The sequence below is a fragment of the Gymnoscopelus braueri genome, assembly GCF_963280865.1.
Source record: "Gymnoscopelus braueri genome assembly, chromosome: 18".
Taxonomy (NCBI): Eukaryota; Metazoa; Chordata; class Actinopteri; order Myctophiformes; family Myctophidae; genus Gymnoscopelus; species Gymnoscopelus braueri.
Window position 1 is genome coordinate 20,713,667 of NC_137618.1, and position 17,500 is coordinate 20,731,166.

Genomic DNA, 17,500 nt, shown 5'->3' on the forward strand with positions numbered 1-17,500 from the left:
GCTTATCGCTCATCATACATAGATGAACTTTTGAGATCGGTCAGTTGAGATGATCATCAAACACAGACATGCACCAAAGTCCAAGGCCACTGAACCAAAGATGATCACAGTGCTACCGTACAGGCCAAGACTTTTGAGCAGCACAACTCTTAACTAAAGAACAAGTAATCTTTACCAGGGCTGATAGTATCACTTCAGTCACATTGGATGGCCTGATCAATAACAAGAGGTCATCTTATACACACAGACACACGCACGCACGCACGCACACACGCACACTCTCCTGTGTGTGTGTGTGTGTGTGTGTGTGTGTGTGCACGTGTGTGTGTGCATATATCAATCTTTTTCACACACACAAACAAAGTAATGATGGAGAGTCACAGTGGCAGTGATGATCAGAGAACACAGGGCAGCTCAAACCCCAAACCGAGGAACATGATATTTAGTCCTACCAGGTCTGATATTATCGCATCTATGTCTCGTTCATAACAGACAACCTAATCAGAACCCTTTGAGCAGCTCCCAAAGGTCATCCGGGTGTTCGGCGTGGGTCAACCTAAACCCATGAAAGCCGAGGCTCATGGGAAGCTGAAGTTCTTGGCTTGAGGAGATAGGAACTTCTCTGACAGGTTCTCTTGGAGGATGTTTGCGAAAATGGCCGACCACCGATACCACAGCAAAAAGCTGCACTCAGTGCCTTCTCTGCATACCCGGGGCCAAGGACATGGCTAGTACACCATGGCCAATGATCTGAACCAGAGAGAGGGACAGAAAATGGAAGCGTGTGGCCTAAACTTTGGGGTTGTGCTCGAGCAAGAGCGACTGTGTGTGTGTGTGTGCGCGTGTGTGTGTGTGTGTGTGTGTGTGTGTGTGTGTGTGTGTGTGTGTGTGTGTGTGTGTGTGTGTGTGTGTGTGTGTGTGTGTGTGTGTGTGTGTGTGTGTGTGTGTGTGTGTGTGTGTGTGTGTGTGTGTTTGTGTGTGTGTGTGTGTGCATGGATGTGTGTATTTTGTGCATGACTGTATGTGTGTATAATATGCATGTGAGGGCGAGTCTGTGCATGCTTGTGTGTGCAATGCATGCGAGTGTTTCACTGGGCTGAATTGATTACATTTGGAGATAGCAATCAGCTCGAAGCCACTCTGTGCTTTATTGTGTTTGATGTCCGACGAGCATCCAGACGAGGCAACTCGACACGCACATGGCCTGCTAACTGAGGGAGCTCAGCACTTGAACACTTGAGTATAATACAGGTTCTCATTTTGCTCTCATGCCAATTTATGTTTTGATGTACGACCGTGTTGCTCGCTCAAATGAAGGCTGCGGCGCAATGCAGACTGGAAATCTGTTGTTTTTGGCGCGCAACACTTTGTGTGTAGTTCCTGTGTGCTGCCAGAAATATGACCCACAGGCACATTATCCTTCATGATCAACAAGTGTTCCATTTCATATAGATCCATGTCCATATCTCTGTCTGTCTGTCTGTCTGTCTGTCTGTCTGTCTGTCTGTCTGTCTGTCTGTCTGTCTGTCTGTCTGTCTGTCTGTCTGTCTGTCTGTCTGTCTGTCTGTCTGTCTGTCTGTCTGTCTGTCTGTCTGTCTGTCTGTCTGTCTCTGTCTGTCTCTTGCTCTCTCTTTCTCTCCCTCCATCTCTCTCTCTCTTTAGTATCAGATTTTTCACTCTTCTTTATCCCTTTCTTTCTCTTATCTGTCTCTCTCTCTCTCTGCGGCAAGCTGCTTTCTTTTTAAACAAACACATTTGGAAATGTTCTGTCACTGTTTATGGTAGGAAAGCTGTGTGTGTGTGTGTGTGTGTGTGTGTGTGTGTGTGTGTGTGTGTGTGTGTGTGTGTGTGTGTGTGTGTGTGTGTGTGTGTGTGTGTGTGTGTTCGTGTGTGTGTGTGTGTGTGTGTGTGTGCACGTGTGTGGGTGTAAGGGAGGTGTTTCTCTCTCTCTCTCTCTCTCTCACACACACACACACACGCACACACGCACACACACGCAAATGTTTGACTCGATACCGTGGAAACGGGGCGATGTTTGGACCCGATAGTTTCTCTCTCTCTTTAATTGTGGGGAAATGGGTTTCAGATGTTACCGCGCGACTGATCACTTTGGGCCCCGCTCGGCCCCGTCATGTCCTCCCAAACCACATCTAAGGAGCCCTGGGCTGATGTGGGACGATAGCGGCCCCAGCGAGGGAGGCCCACTGTGGGGTTAAAATGCTCCTCTGGGTGCCCTTGGAATAACAAGATCCACATTAGCAGTAGCCGTGTGATCTGTCAGCTATAAGCTAAGCTGTTTTGCTAGCTTTGCCTGCCTACCGCGTAGAGAGAAGTGCGGCTAATATGAAACAATAACACCCAATTGGGATTGGGAGGAGGAGTGGTTTGCACTGACAGCTATCAACAGTGGTGGAAAAAGTACTCTGATATTTTACTTAAAAGTAGCAATACCACAATATAAAAATACTCTGTTACGAGTAAAAGTGTTCAAAATGTTACTTGAGTAAAAGTACAAAAGTATTGGCTTCAAAATATACTTAAAGTACCAAAAGTAAAAGTACCAAAATGTTTCAAAATAGCAGATCTACAACAAGCTCACAACGTGTCGCGTTTTCAGTAACTAAGTATATATACTGAAGTACTGTACTTAAGTAACATTTTTTGGTATTTTTACTTTACCGGAGTATTACCAATTGTCTATACTTTTACTTCTACTCCACTATATCTCAGACTCATATATTGTACTTTTACTTCACTACAATTATTTGAAAACTTTAGTTACTACAGTAGTTACTTTGCAGATATAAATTATTACATTATAAATCATACATTAACCACTTCATCCCTATTTTATACCTAGGGTAGTTGAAAATAGCAGATCTACGACACGTTGTGAGCTTGTAGATCTGCTATTTTCTAACATTTTAGTACTTTTACTTTTGGTACTTTAAGTACATTTTGATACCAATACTTTTGTACTTTTACTCAAGCAAATTTTGAATTCTGGACTTTTACTCTGTAACAGAGTACTTCTACATTGCAATATTGATACTTTTACTTAGGTAAAACATTTGAGTACTTTTTCCACCACTGTGAATAATACAACTAAGTCAATACAGATACAATCATTCAACTGAACGTTTCCAGCTATACATATTTTCAGCACCTGTTGAAGAGATGCTAAGATGGCTGTGGGTGTAGCAAAACCCACGTTCCAGTAATAGAGCCTTTTGGTTTCTTTGGTTTGTTTTCCTTGGATGACTCTTCACCTCTGGGTGAGGGCTCTGGTAATTCACATGGGAGAATGCTAACGTTGATGTCATGGGCTATACCACTGAGAGAGAGACGGAGGGAGAGAGATGGAGAGAGAGGGAGAGAACGACGGAGCAAAGAGATAGAAATGCACACAGACGTGTATTTAAAAACCGAGAGACAGCTAGGGAAAAGCATTTAGGATCCAATGCTGCCCCCTGTTGATCTGTTGATGACTTTGGAGAAGGTGTTGCTCTTGTGATACATTATGAAAAGATATGTATGTGCAGTATGCTTGCCCCTGGGCCGTGTACTAAAAACCAATAAAAAGATCTTGAAAAGAGAAAAGAGAAGGCGTTGCTCAAACCCATAGTTGGACATAGGGTTGATTTTGACAGCACATTTAGATTCAGTTTTAGTCATAGTCTTTTAGATCAAATTTAGTTGATCACATTTAGTTTTAGTCATATTTTAGTCATCTGAAATGTTTTACTGTTAGTCTAGTTTTAGTCGACTAAATATCATAAGATATTAGTCGACTAAATCTACAGTTGATTTAGTCGACTAAAATGTATTTTGGCGGTGCCTTGATGCCGTCGTAATGGCTGATTCTACACTTGGTTGCATGCTGAAAATAGCTGATCTACAAGCTCACAACGCGTCGCAGTGTGGCGCGTTGTGAGCTTGTAGATCTGCTATTTTCAGCGCACAACACCCGAGTGCGACCAAACATAAAATGACTTTCTTTTAGTTCTACTGGATTTCTTCTCCACTCGTCCCTCCCTAAAATGTTAGTCTAGTTTTTATTTGTTGACGAAATTGTCAATATATTTAGTCTTAGTTTTAGTCCTCATAGCTTAGTTTTTATTTTGTTTTCGTCAGTGAAAAAAGGTAGTCGACGAACATTTTTCGTCATAGTTTTAGTCGACAAAATCAACACTGGAAGTGCATGCTCCTAAGTTGAGGACATTTTTGTTTAAAGGACTATACCATATTTCATGTTGATCCCATTGACTATGAGTCACGGTACACTTTGCATTACTGCTGACAATTTTACAAAGCATACTGTAATTTTGTGTTTGTTTTTTGGAAGAAAAGTGTCCCGTTGACAAACCCACCTTAAAATGTGTTGCTGATATTATTGTTGCCGTGAAGAAGTCATAGCCGTACGGATTTGTTTGTGAAACTATAATTTCTCCAGGGGCTATTTTTAAGCCAGACTTTTAAATCAAGGGGCTATTTTAAGCTAGACCTTTAAATCAACAAAGGCTACAGAAAGTTCACTGTGAAATGAATGGAATCCGGTGGCTTCCTTGAAAATTGTCAGTAGTAATGTAATACATAATACTATGACTTGTAGACAATGGGCTAAACATGCAATACCACCGGTCCTTCAAGGTCGCTTATCTTGTGTGATACCTTGAAAGCCTCTGTCTCTCTTGGGTCATTTCAGGGACAGTTGAGGCCACGTCACTCCCGACGCTGTGATGTACTTTAGTGATTGTTCATTGTTTCTGTTTTGTGGTGTTTCTTAAGTAAGCTCATTTGCTTTAAATTAGTATTTGTCAAAAATCTGGGATCCAAACTCATCGTGGAGCCAAGAGGCTCATTAAAACACACATGCTGTGGTCGTGTGGGGACTTACCAGAGAATGAGCTCTGGCTGAATCCCATTTTTGGGGTCTTGACCAAGTTGAAGCAACATTTATTCTGTACCTGGTGTGCATCTCTTCCTCCCTAATGATATGTTTCTGGAGATTAGCGTGACTTTATCTCCACTTTATCTCTCTCTCTCTCGTCAACACCAATCTTATCTTGTTACGATAACAGCGGAACCTAAGAGCTGTGATCTCATGACAGTTTGGAAACAGGAGGTCTCGGCGGGCCGATGCATTGATCAACCCCAGGGTGATCTTTGGCTGGATAGCATGACCTTATTACCTTGGCAAGGAAACATTTCCTTTCGAAACACACGCACACACAGGAAAATCCTCACTGTTCGTTTTCACTCTTCGAGTCGAGAAATTGACTCAAATGAACGTTTATTCATAGGATTTCACTGTGCACAACTCCACATACAGTACTAACACATACTCCACATCATTTTTTAAATGTTTTTTTAAAAGAAGGTTAGAGTGTGCTTCTTACCTGTACTTTTTAACCTTATTTTTATACTTTTTTATTTGATTAGATTATATTCCAGTATTATCCCTATTATTATCTTGCTGTATTGCTGTTGTTAGCACAGTCTCGCAGAACATGCCACACCAACATTTCGCTGCTTGTACCTGTATGAGTGAGTGACACATAAACCCTCTTGATTCTTGATTCTTACACACATACTGTACACCTGCATATAAAATGAAATTAGTACATTGACAAGGAGCTATAACATGCACGCGCGCGCGCGCGCGCGCGCACACACACACACACACACACACACACACACACACACACACACACACACACACACACACACACTATTTCTCTCTCTTGCTATCGGTTTCTCTTTTTTTCATCCTCTCTCTATAACTTGATGAATGGTCACTGTAGTGTTAGTGTAGAGGAACACGGCTACGTCATCTACAGCATGGCTGGCCTCTGTCAGCATGCACAGTTAATCTTGGACCAGGTGTGAGCATGCGTGCACTGCAAGTGTGTGTGTGTGTGTGTGTGTGTGTGCGCGTGTGTGCGTGTGTGTGTGTGTGTGTGTGTGTGTGTCAGAAAAAGAGAGAGGGAGGAAGAGAGAGAGAGAGACCAAGCCTATAGTGTGCACAGTAAAATTCTCAGTGTTAATTTATCCAGGTTTAACTCTTGACAGTGTGCAAATGTAACCAAATGGACCAGTAAGGATTTAGAGATAAATTAACTTACTGAGTTAATCTGCATAGATGAGGGTGTTTGTTATGCCATATTTACATGTGTATAAGAACGCACTAACGAGCTGAGTGCATGGAAACGAGGAAGAGGGGAGTGGAGGACAAAGGAGAGTAAATTAGATGAGAAATGGCCACCTGTTGATGGAGAAAGCATTAGCCAGCTTGAGCTGTGGAGGAGTTCTCTACTTTGCTCTGACTTACAAGTAATGCTAAGAGGCTAAGAAAGGCAGAGACAAAGGTCCACTGAAAATAGAACAGACTTGTCATTTCCGCTCTATCTTAAAATTATAATGGATATCAACTGCATTTTTTTTTTTTACCCAAATCCAATTATTTTTATTTTTTGATAAAAGCATGCACTTGTAATTTATATAATATTTCAGTGTCAGACATTTGATATGAACGCATGGAATGGAGAGTGACAGGGAAGTATAGCCTGAGGAGCGTGGCTTTACAGCTGAGGTTTGAGTTGGACTCACTGACATGCACATGTATGCCACATGCTTTCAAAGAATGTGGCATGCATTAAGCCCGATTTATACTTCATCGTATTGCCACTTAATTTTGCCAAGCGTCACCATCGTAAGTATACATTTCGGTTTTATAGCCTCCTTACACATTATAAATGATGAATGCATACATTTGACATGAATCAGGATAGAGCACAGCTCATCTCTGCCCTGTAGGCTTGATAAGCCCAGAAGCAAAAACATAAAACATCTGTTAACCATACACTTCAATGGTTCCAAGTAGAATGATCCAAGGTTACTCCAAAGAGGTCATCATCACTTCACTCTCTATCTCTCTCTCCGTTGCTCTCCTTTCCTTCTCTGCCTCTCGCTCTCGCTCTCGCTCTCTCTTCCTCTCTCTCTCTCTCATCTCTCTGTCCCGGTAGTTGTTAAACCGTCTCCTCTTGAGCATCAAAGCCTCAACAATCTGTTCCTATAGTGCAGGAATCTCCCTACTGTGAAAACAGGGCTCCAATCCTCTCCCACTGTGAAACACATTGAATTTGAACCTGCGTGTGAACCTTAACATCTACCAGTCAGCCAAAGGGAAATTTGGGTGGGGGGGGCGAGTGGTTGCGTATAGAGCGTATTTTTCTTTTTTTTCACTCACTGTTCTTCAGTTTTAACTCTGCTTCATGGTTCCATGGGAGGAGAAAATGCCTTTGGATGAAGTCTGATTGCCAACTTTCTAGCTAAGCTGCGCAGCGTCCAGCGTAGAGAGATTTCTTATAGAGTGTTGTCCTCTTGGTGTCTCTGCCGTCTGTGCGACATTATCATCTGGGTTGTGGCTTTGAAAATGCACAGGGTATTTCCTGAAATAGAGGAATGTTTGGTTTCCCCCAAAGAGGTTTTAGCCGCCCCAAAGGACCAAAATGATAAGAATTGAGAATAAAATATGTATCCTTGTTGCTCGTAAAAACAAGCTGTTATTTGCCCATCAACAAATCAATAGCTAGTATTTTATCCAATCACCTGCCCCTTCCAATGGTAAATGCTATTCCTCTCACTCAAACTCACTCCTCTTTAATGTTCTAATACAATTTTATATATATATATATATATATATATATATATATATATATATATATATATATATATATATATATATATATATATATATATATATTTATTTTACCATTTTGTTAATTAACCAGGTTACATTTTGTAATTGGGGTTGTTTTCTCTGCAACATTTGTATTTATTTTTTTTTAATGCTGCAATTTAGAAGTGGGGATTGTCTCCATGAGCAGAGACCCGCGAGCGGGTTTGAATCCTAGGTATAGGACATGAACGTTGCAGATTGCAAGTTTAACCAGCCGTATGGGAAATAGCAGATCTATAAGCTCAAAATGCGTCACAATGCGACACGTTGTGAGTGTTTAGATCTGCTATTTCCACATTTCTTTTTACATTTTTAAAAGTCTTCACCTATGACATGCCCAACATAGGAAGGCCATGTTGAAAGTGGTTAGTAACTGCAGTCATTCTAAAAAGGTGTGCAAACGTTGAATGCTATGACATTATGAATCTACCTGTTGTGGTTCTTTTCTCCCCTTTCAGCCCTCTGCATGATGGACCCACTCAGACGCCTGGATGAGGAGCCCAGATACAGAAGAGGAGGACAAGGGGGGAGATGAAGGTAAGAGTTTATTTTTGGTAGAACAAAAGAGGGGCTTAGTGGAGTGGGACGAGACAGCATGTCATCAAAGGCAAGGGGATGATGACAGGAGAAGAGGAAGAGAGAGAGAGAGAGAGGCCAGGAGAGAAGGAGAGAGAGAGAGAGAGGTGTTTATCTGCTAAGGTCTTTACCATGAAGAGTGTGTTTTGGCTGGCAAGGATCGAGCATTAAGGATGAAACCCTTCTATAAATACACAAATGAACACACACACACACACACGCACATGCACACCCACACACACACACACGCACACACGCACACCCGCACGCACACCCACCCACCCACACACACGCACACACGCACACCCACCCACCCACCCACACACACACACACACACACACACCCACACACACACACACACACACACACACACACACACACACACACACACACACACACACACACACACACACACACACACACACACACACACACACACACACACACACACACACACACACACACACACACACACACACACACACACACATACACACGCGCGCGTGCCTGCCTACATACTCACATTATTTCTACATGATATCTGACAGAACACTGGCCAACTAGCAGGCACCAGGCAGGGACAGACAAGGGTGTCGCCTTGTGGACATCCGGGGTACTGTCACTTACTTATTTATTTATTTATTTAATATCTATACATTTTGCCATTAGGATAGGTCAGACAACTTCAGACAATATACACCATAAAATAAAATGTTATAATATACAGTGTATGCGCAGATAATGGTGTACACACATGTACAGCATGCATATAAATTACATAAACATACTGTGCGTATATGTATGGTATATTTAAGGTGGCATGCATAAATACAGTATGCACACACCCATAGGCATGCATTGAAATTACCCCCACCCTCCGAGCAATCCCACACAAACCCACTAAGGTGAGACCTTGGAAATACAGTATAATTGACTACATAATTTAAAGGAGACTAAATTATATATACATTTTAACCTTTTCCAGTTAGATTTCTATAGATTACTTTTTGGCACCATTTGCATTCTAAGCCTCACTCCTAAAGGAAAGGAAAATGTAGCACTGCATTACAGTAACACAACTGTGGAGGTGTAACCAAGCTCACATCATGATGATGGTGTTTTATGTGCACCTGCATGGTAGTGAATTTAACATCTATCATTATCACAGCAACAACAAAAGGAAAGCTTTTGTTTATGTTAATGGCCCAGAAGTATTCAGGGACTTACTGTGAATCCTACACTCAATGTAACAGTGATGTGTTGCTACAAATATCCCCTTGTACGGTATTATGCTGTGCTACGCTTACTTCAGAACACAGAAATAGGACACAGACCTTGAGCTTACGGCTCAGAGACACATTGAACTGGTAATGGCACTGCCTGGTATAGATATGAAACTTACATTAGGGCAGTGGTTCTCAAAGTGGGGTCCTTCCAGGGGGTCCCCAGCCAAATGATTGATAGTTAGGAAACCAATTGGACCCTTATGGGTCTGTAACTCCGAGAGTGTACACATGGAATGAAATGGACCCTGACAGGTCTATTTGGTTCCATTTGTACACTTGCAGAGTTAGATTTAACACTCATGATATGACAGTGTAGATTGGGGTCCTAGAGATCAAAACTGGTATCAAATGGGGGTCTGTGATCTAATGCGCATCAAACTGGGGGTAATTGAAATTAAAATGGTTGAGAATCACTGCTACTGCCGTAGCAATAAAAATCCTCTCTGGCATATCTTTTCAAATGGGGGTCCGCAGGCTAGTGTCAATTTGGGGGTGACATACTGACATGAAAAAGTTTGACAAGCACTGATTTAGGGGACAGTGTCCCCTTGTCAGTAGATGCGTGCGTCCATTCAGCCAACAGATTATGTCTGGGTTGGTTGGATCAAAAGTTTAAAGTTTTATCCTTGCGATAATTACAGCTTACGTGTGTTTACTGTGACCTTTACAATGGCCCAATAAGGTGATGACTTATTTTGTCTTTGGAAATTAATGAGTCATAAATGAGCTAATAGGTCTGTCTAACTGATCATAACAAACCAATTAAAGATGTTTTCAGATTGGCACATTACAGTAAATACAATTTGTGTTGCAGATTATTTCCAGATGTGCGTGTGTGGGTGGGTGTGGATGTGTGTGTGTGTGTGTGTGTGTGTGTGTGTGTGTGTGTGTGTGTGTGTGTGTGTGTGTGTGTGTGTGTGTGTGTGTGTGTGTGTGTGTGTGTGTGTGTGTGTGTGTGTGCGTGTGTGCATGTGCATGCGTGGGTGCACAATTTGTATGCACATGTCCTTATTCGCCCTTTTAGTTCGCCTGATCCTGATAAAAAAAAACATTTTAAAAACCTTCAAAGCATTTGAACGCTTATCAGTGCCTGAGCTAAATACAGCAGCTAGCCATGACAAAGCAGGACAGAACTGCGGGTTGGTTTTGCATGAGAAGGAAGGCCCACATCAGTGGGTGTGCAAGTGTGCATGTACTATACCAGCATGTGTATTTGCGTGCATCCAGTTTGCTTGTCCCACCCATCTGCTGTGTCTCTCTCGGTTCTGTCTGTGTGCATGCATAGCCTTTGATGTGTGCACACACACACAACCGGTATGTCTCTCCTCAAGACCACTAACAAGACCACTAACTGCCTCTGTTTGATTTGATTGATACAGTGTTAACGCTTTGTTTTCATGTTGGGATTTTTTCCCCCGTCTTTTAAACATAATCCCGTAGATGATCCAATAGAGAGGTTCAGGTGAGCCCGTGTTTGATTTGATTGATACAGTGTTGCAGTGTTAAAGCTTTGTTTTCATGTTGGGTATTTCTTTTCCGCCTTTTACTCATAATCCCACAGATTACCCAGTAGAGAGATGCAGGTGATCTGAGGTTATTTTAGCACCAGATGTTCCTTTAGAGTTTCATGTTACATGGATCACAAGTAGGATGTCTGTATTGTCTTGTCCTGTGTAGTGGTCTTCTTGAGGACAGACATACCGGAAAATAAATATTCATTGCATTTTTTTCCCACATTTTGGAATTTTGCCGTTTTGATTCACGGATTGCCTTAACATAATGTGTTAATCAAGTACCATAAGAAGAAAAAAAGGAAAACAACTGACAAGTGGTAATTTGGACAAATATAGTAATAAAACACTGTACAGCATGCATGTGATGCACACACAATGAATTCTAACTAATGTATAAATAGTGTATGTACTGTATACATTGCCAAATCCTGAATGTTAATTTAAGTATGAGAGTGTAAAGATGGACTTGTAAGGGCCTACTTTTTACATTCTCAGATTTTGCACTGTACTTTTTTACCATCTTTTTCTAACGCATACCGTTTTAGCTTCAGTGCAAAGATGGACCTGTGTAAGGGTCTACTTTTACATGGTCAGAGATAGAGTTGCTGTCTGGTAGAAATCTCGTATCTCCCATATTTCAACTTTTTATGCGTTTTTCGTAATTTAAGGCCCTACTTCATCATACAAGATTGTCGGCAAAAGTAGTGAAAATATTTTCACTATTTCAAAATAAGAATAATGGAAAAGGAACGGTTTTGGACATAAAAGGTTTCCACCCGAGAGCAACGATATGAGAGTGAGATGGACAGATAGCCTTGCTGACAGATGGAGGGTGAGTGTGCCATAAGGACTGGCAGCATATTTCTCAATGAGAGTCTGAGTCTCAATGATATATGAACCCTCCAATTCACTGGCTACAACAGCCTGCCCTGTCAGGGATGGGAAAATATGTGAATATCTTGCACTGTGGGAGGTGTGTGTGTGTTATCATCAGTAACGCCATGGCCAGCTGCAGACGATGGGAGGAGAGGTAGCTCCCTTATGTGATATTCCCATGGGACCCACCTGCATGTCTGTGTGTTTCAATTCAGAACAGAATCTTGATGTGTGTGTGTGTGTGTGTGTGTGTGTGTGTGTGTGTGTGTGTGTGTGTGTGTGTGTGTGTGTGTGTGTGTGTGTGTGTGTGTGTGTGTGTGTGTGTGTGTGTGTGTGTGTGTGTGTGTGTGTGTGCGCGTGCGTGCGTGCGTGCGTGTGCATGTGTTTGTATAATCTGTGCATTACCCATCTGCTTCTCTCTTACTATTCCTTGTGTGATGGTAAGTGGACAGTAAGTAACTATTTGCATTTGTTTTTCTTTGGCAAGTGCATGTTTTTCACTCATTTCAAATAGAAATATTGTGCTTTTGTCTCTTTCTGGGAAGGGACTCTTGGGACCCAAATTTGCAAAAATATATTATGACTTAACCGCTTATGCCCTATTTGAAATATAACGAAAATACGCGTTGTGAGCTTTGTAGATCTGCTATTTTCACTACTTTCCAAAATGGCAGAAAATGTTGGCATTTTTTTTTTTTTGGGGGGGGGCAAATTTCAACACAGCAATGCATTGATATTAAAAAGAAAATGTACTTTGTAATTTGTACTTTTGAATACTTGAGTATTTACTTGAGTATATGTACTTTGTCCACCACTGTGCATCACCCATGTACTTCTCTCTTACTATTCCTTGTGTGTGTGTGTGTGTGTGTGTGTGTGTGTATGTGTGTGTGTGTGTGTGTGTGTGTGTGTGTGTGTGTGTGTGTGTGTGTGTGTGTGTGTGTGTGTGTGTGTGTGTGTGTGTGTGTGTGTGTGTGTGGAGATCAAACGGCAGCTAAGGGATCAGGTGTCCCGTGTTATCGAAGTCTTGTCCATCAAGGCCCGTCGGCAGGGATTAGCACGACTGACACAGGCAGGTGGAGACAGATGCGCGCGCGCGCGCACACACACACACACACACACACACACACACACACACCCTTGTCAATGCTCCAAGACTACAGACAGAGATGAAGGCAGTAGTCTGGCAAATGGGGTCTATCATCATCCATGAACCACATTATATTTACTAATTTCATAACAGATGATTTACTAATTTAAAAAAGAAAAAAATCGTAATTATTTCCCTGTGTGTAATTGTGTATATATGTAAACTCATTTCCTGGACTCCTTGTACAAAATCACACAATGCCACTTGCCACACTGTGGTACCTAGATGAAAAGAGAAGGTATACTGTAGCTACAGAGTAAACTGTGACAGGGGAAAGTGCAGATATAATGTTACGTCTGGACAGTGGCTCTCACACGTGTGCGGGGATGACTGATCATTTATCTCATAACTCGATACGCAAAGGTGTGTAGTCACATCTTGCTCTGAGAGCAATGATTGACCAAAGACGATACATTATAGGAAATCAAGACTAGCCATCTTTACTTCCCGTATCTGTGGGTATCGTGTGTTTTTAGACCTGCATGATTACAATGGAGAAGTGGTGCGACCGCGCCCACTTAGGAGACCATTTATCTACCATTTTGTTCCTAGTGGCGAGGTGTGGGAGGGCGTATCTTGATAAATTAAGGATCTTTGGATTGAATCAGGCCAGATGTGACTGCTTAAATCACTCCATCCCACAGTCCATTTTAACTATTTTGGAGTTAACCACTTAAAGGAGCACTTCACCCATTTTCAACTCTATCTTCATATAATTGGCCCTCACTAATGAATGCTAATAAGATAGCACAATTTCCATCTACACTGGACAGTTCAGAAACCCATGCCTACCAAGGACATTCCAAGCTAATTACAGCGAAACTACAGTCTTTCTCTTCCTGGAAAGTTAGAATGCTTAAATAGAAGCCATCGTTCCTGCATTCATAAAAAATATTATTTGAGATGACCAAACCTGCCTACCAATGATGTTACTGGTAGGCAGGTTTTTTGAACTGTCCACAGCCTTCCTCTGAGATGCAAACTGAATAGACAGAAATGGTGCCATCTTATAATCAGCATCGGTGAGGACCAATTATATGAAGATAGGTTGAAAATGTGTGTTGTGGTCCTTTAAGCCCTCTTTTATACTTTTATACTAGACCTAGCAAAAATTCTATGTGTTACAAGGCATTTTTTTTGGGGGGGGGGGGGGAATATTTTTATTAAAGTAATAAAAAAAAGGAAAATAAATTAGATCAGCGCCCCAGACTTGACTATGCAGCAATTATAAAGTATATATCTTCAAGAATACTATATTGGGGCCTTGATAGTCTGTAGTATTAAAGGATGTTCTTTTTCTTTTTCTGTGATCTCCATGTCTCACTCCCACTGTCATCCTGGCACAACCTGAATAAGTTGACAGGAGAATTCTGTCACTACAGCTAATATTAGATAGGAGTCTCAGAGAAATTCTCTCCTTTTTCTCTTCCCCCTGTCTTCTGTCATTCCCACTGATATGTCGTTCCAGAGTCCCACTAGAACTAATTAAATGCTGTGGTGAAGGCATTTGCTGACAGGAAATGTCAACTGTGAACCTTCATGGCAACTATTCTCTATAGCCTGGGTTAGCTTTGTTAGCTAGCCGTCACTGCCCTCCAGTGGTCATGGCCTGACTGTTTCCCTTAATTAATTTTACAAGTAGAAAAATGGGTGTGTTATAAAGAGAGATGCAGCCTGGCTGACAGTATGGATAATGATGAAAAGTTTCGTTTGCACTGTATATGTTCTTATTTTACTAGGGTTTCTACTTTCTACAGCAAAACAGTGTGAGTTTGGGGAAAGTGAGTCCCTAAAGGAGAACTGATTATTTATGAACTGAAAAGTACAGTAACATCTACACACCTGTAAAATCACTTTGAGTGGTTCAACATGCTTTTAGTGAGAGGAGGCACACTTTCTAAAAGGACTGAATGCAGTAATTAATTATTTTGTATCCAATGTTGTCATTTATTAGACACACTTGTAAGGAGATGACATGAGTGGCATCAGCGACTGCTTGAAATTGTATAATTTAATTACTCAGAACCACTTTATTGTCAGTATGTGCTGTAAAAAAAAGGTTTTGCTAAAGGGGAAGAAAATATGACAATAACAATTTAAGCCCTATTCAGAGAGTATTATGGGTAACAGGTCAGGTGGGCCCCAAAGCATCTGGGCACTAGGGACAACTGGGCACCAAAACCATCTGGGCACTCGGGACATTTGGGCACCTGGGCGAGTGGGCTCCTGAATAACTGGGCACCTGGATGAGTGGGCACCTGAATTAGGATTTGTGTCCAACACAAGTGTTTTTTTTTACTTTACATAGCATGCTGCTTTGTTGTTGGTAAGTGATATTTAACCCACTGTTCTTTAAACCCCCAAACACAACACAACAACAAGGTCAAAAGTACAATATAACAATGTACACTATAAGTGTGTATAAGAGTGTATTTTGCCAAAATAGAAGTACTGTTAAAAAAATACAACAAATTTGGAAAATGGTGAAATACCCAAAACAATTAATTCCCCAAAAATGGTCAAATGATCAATGTTAAGATAGAGAAAACATGGGCTAAACAGTACACTATAAATGATAGAAAAAATATAGTAGCCTACTGTTAAAAAAAACAGAACAGTACACTATAAAATGATAAAATGAGTAGCCTACTGTTAAAAAATAGAGGGAAAAAAATAACTGAAAAAAAAGCTAATCTGAATGCTAGGATAGAGAAAACATAGCTAAACACTACACAATAAAATGATAGGAAAGAAAACAGACTATGTATGCACAGGGCCAGTCAATCCACTAGCCTGCTTAAAGGAGAATTTTGGACTAAGTTTTTCTTACCTTTTCTATGATGTTATGATATCTGTATCTGTAATTATATGATGTATGATAACTGTTCGGTATATGGAAGGTGTGACTATTCCGACACCCCACCAGAAAATGTGGGGAGTGTTTTCACAGTTTCATGCTGGCAGGTATGCCCATCGTACCTCACGCAATACATTAGAGAGAGAGAGAGAGACATCACACTGTCATACAGAATATAACACCAACCATGACAACATACCCTAAAACCAAGCAAGGGAGATTTTTAAAGGCTATAGCCACCATAAAACAAAACCTTTGAGAGAATTTTGCAAAGGGTTTGCGCACAAATCAGCTTCTGGTGGCTTTTCTGTAGAAGAAAATGTGTCAATTTCCCAGAGAGAAAAAAACGTTATTAATAGAGCAGATTAGGAGTGTTGCCAAACGACAGATTAGAATATTTGTTCATTCTTTCAACTATCATCTGTGCTAATTGTTGTGATATGTGATATATTTTTACTAGCCACTAGATGGCACCATCTGCTAGTCTACATAAGCCACACCCAAAGAGACCATCAGGAGATCCTGAGTGTACTGAGAGACAGGATGTAATATTGTTTGCTAGGTTGCTACCAGTCCAGTCCTAAATAAAGTGACATTGAAATAACCCAAGTTTCTTCATTGCTAGAAAGAAACATTACACTCATGAGGTAAACATTCATAGATTGTGGTCATCATCTTTATTCAGTAATAGGGCTCTCCTTTCTTTACCTAAATCACACCAATTGAATCAAGCAGGGGATGGCTATGATGATGCTACTACAGTGACAGGAACATTTACACTGGAATGATATTTGATTCCTACTGTCAGGGACCCGGGTGTAACCATATGCAGTAACTCAACATCAAAGTAGAGGCAGGAAACCAAGGTGGACAATTAACGACTTTACTGAAATATTAATTATACAAACAAAGATACACCTCACAGGGCAAAATACATTACACAGGGGAGACCACAGGAACCCAGAAACAAGGTTCCTGACACTACATAATGAACCAACAGAAAATGTAGTCACTGACACTGTTAAAGGGGTAGTTCACCCCCAAAATAACTTTTTTTTACTGACCATCTGGAGCCTTGAATTCATAGATATTTTTTTGTTTTTGTCACATTCCTAAGCCAATAATTTGATTATAATAAATGTGTCCCCATTGATTCCGGTAGGAGACACAAATGCATTTGTGTCTCCTACCGGAATCAATGGGGCTAAATTTATTATAATCAAATAATAAAGGAAGGAATGCGACAAAAACAAATAAATATCCATGAATTCAAGGCTCCATGGGGTGAGTAATCAATAGAAAAAAAGTTATTTGGGGGGTGAACTACCCCTTTAAATAGTCTCTGGCTCATTAGACAACCAGGCATGGCTGACACCCGCAGGTGAGTCCACTCTAGGCAATCAGAGACCAAAGAGGAGAGAGGAGGGGCTGGGGAGCTCAGGAGGAAGACACACTGGGCAAAGTCACCCCAGGGCAAGGGCACAATACACAGGGCAGAG

The 17,500-nt window shown here is 41.2% G+C and overlaps 2 long non-coding RNA genes across 2 annotated transcripts in view; one reads left to right on the forward strand and one right to left on the reverse strand.

Moving 5' to 3' along the window:
* Positions 1-17,500, forward strand: part of LOC308073614 — a 98,121-nt gene that overhangs the window by 25,188 nt on the left and 55,433 nt on the right. The gene's annotated exons all lie outside the window — the stretch shown is intronic.
* Positions 17,250-17,500, reverse strand: part of LOC308105594 — a 2,238-nt gene continuing 1,987 nt past the window's right edge. Inside the window, exon 5 of the long non-coding RNA XR_013934913.1 lies at positions 17,250-17,500. This exon is cut by the window's right edge and continues 400 nt beyond it. This is a non-coding gene — a long non-coding RNA (uncharacterized lncRNA).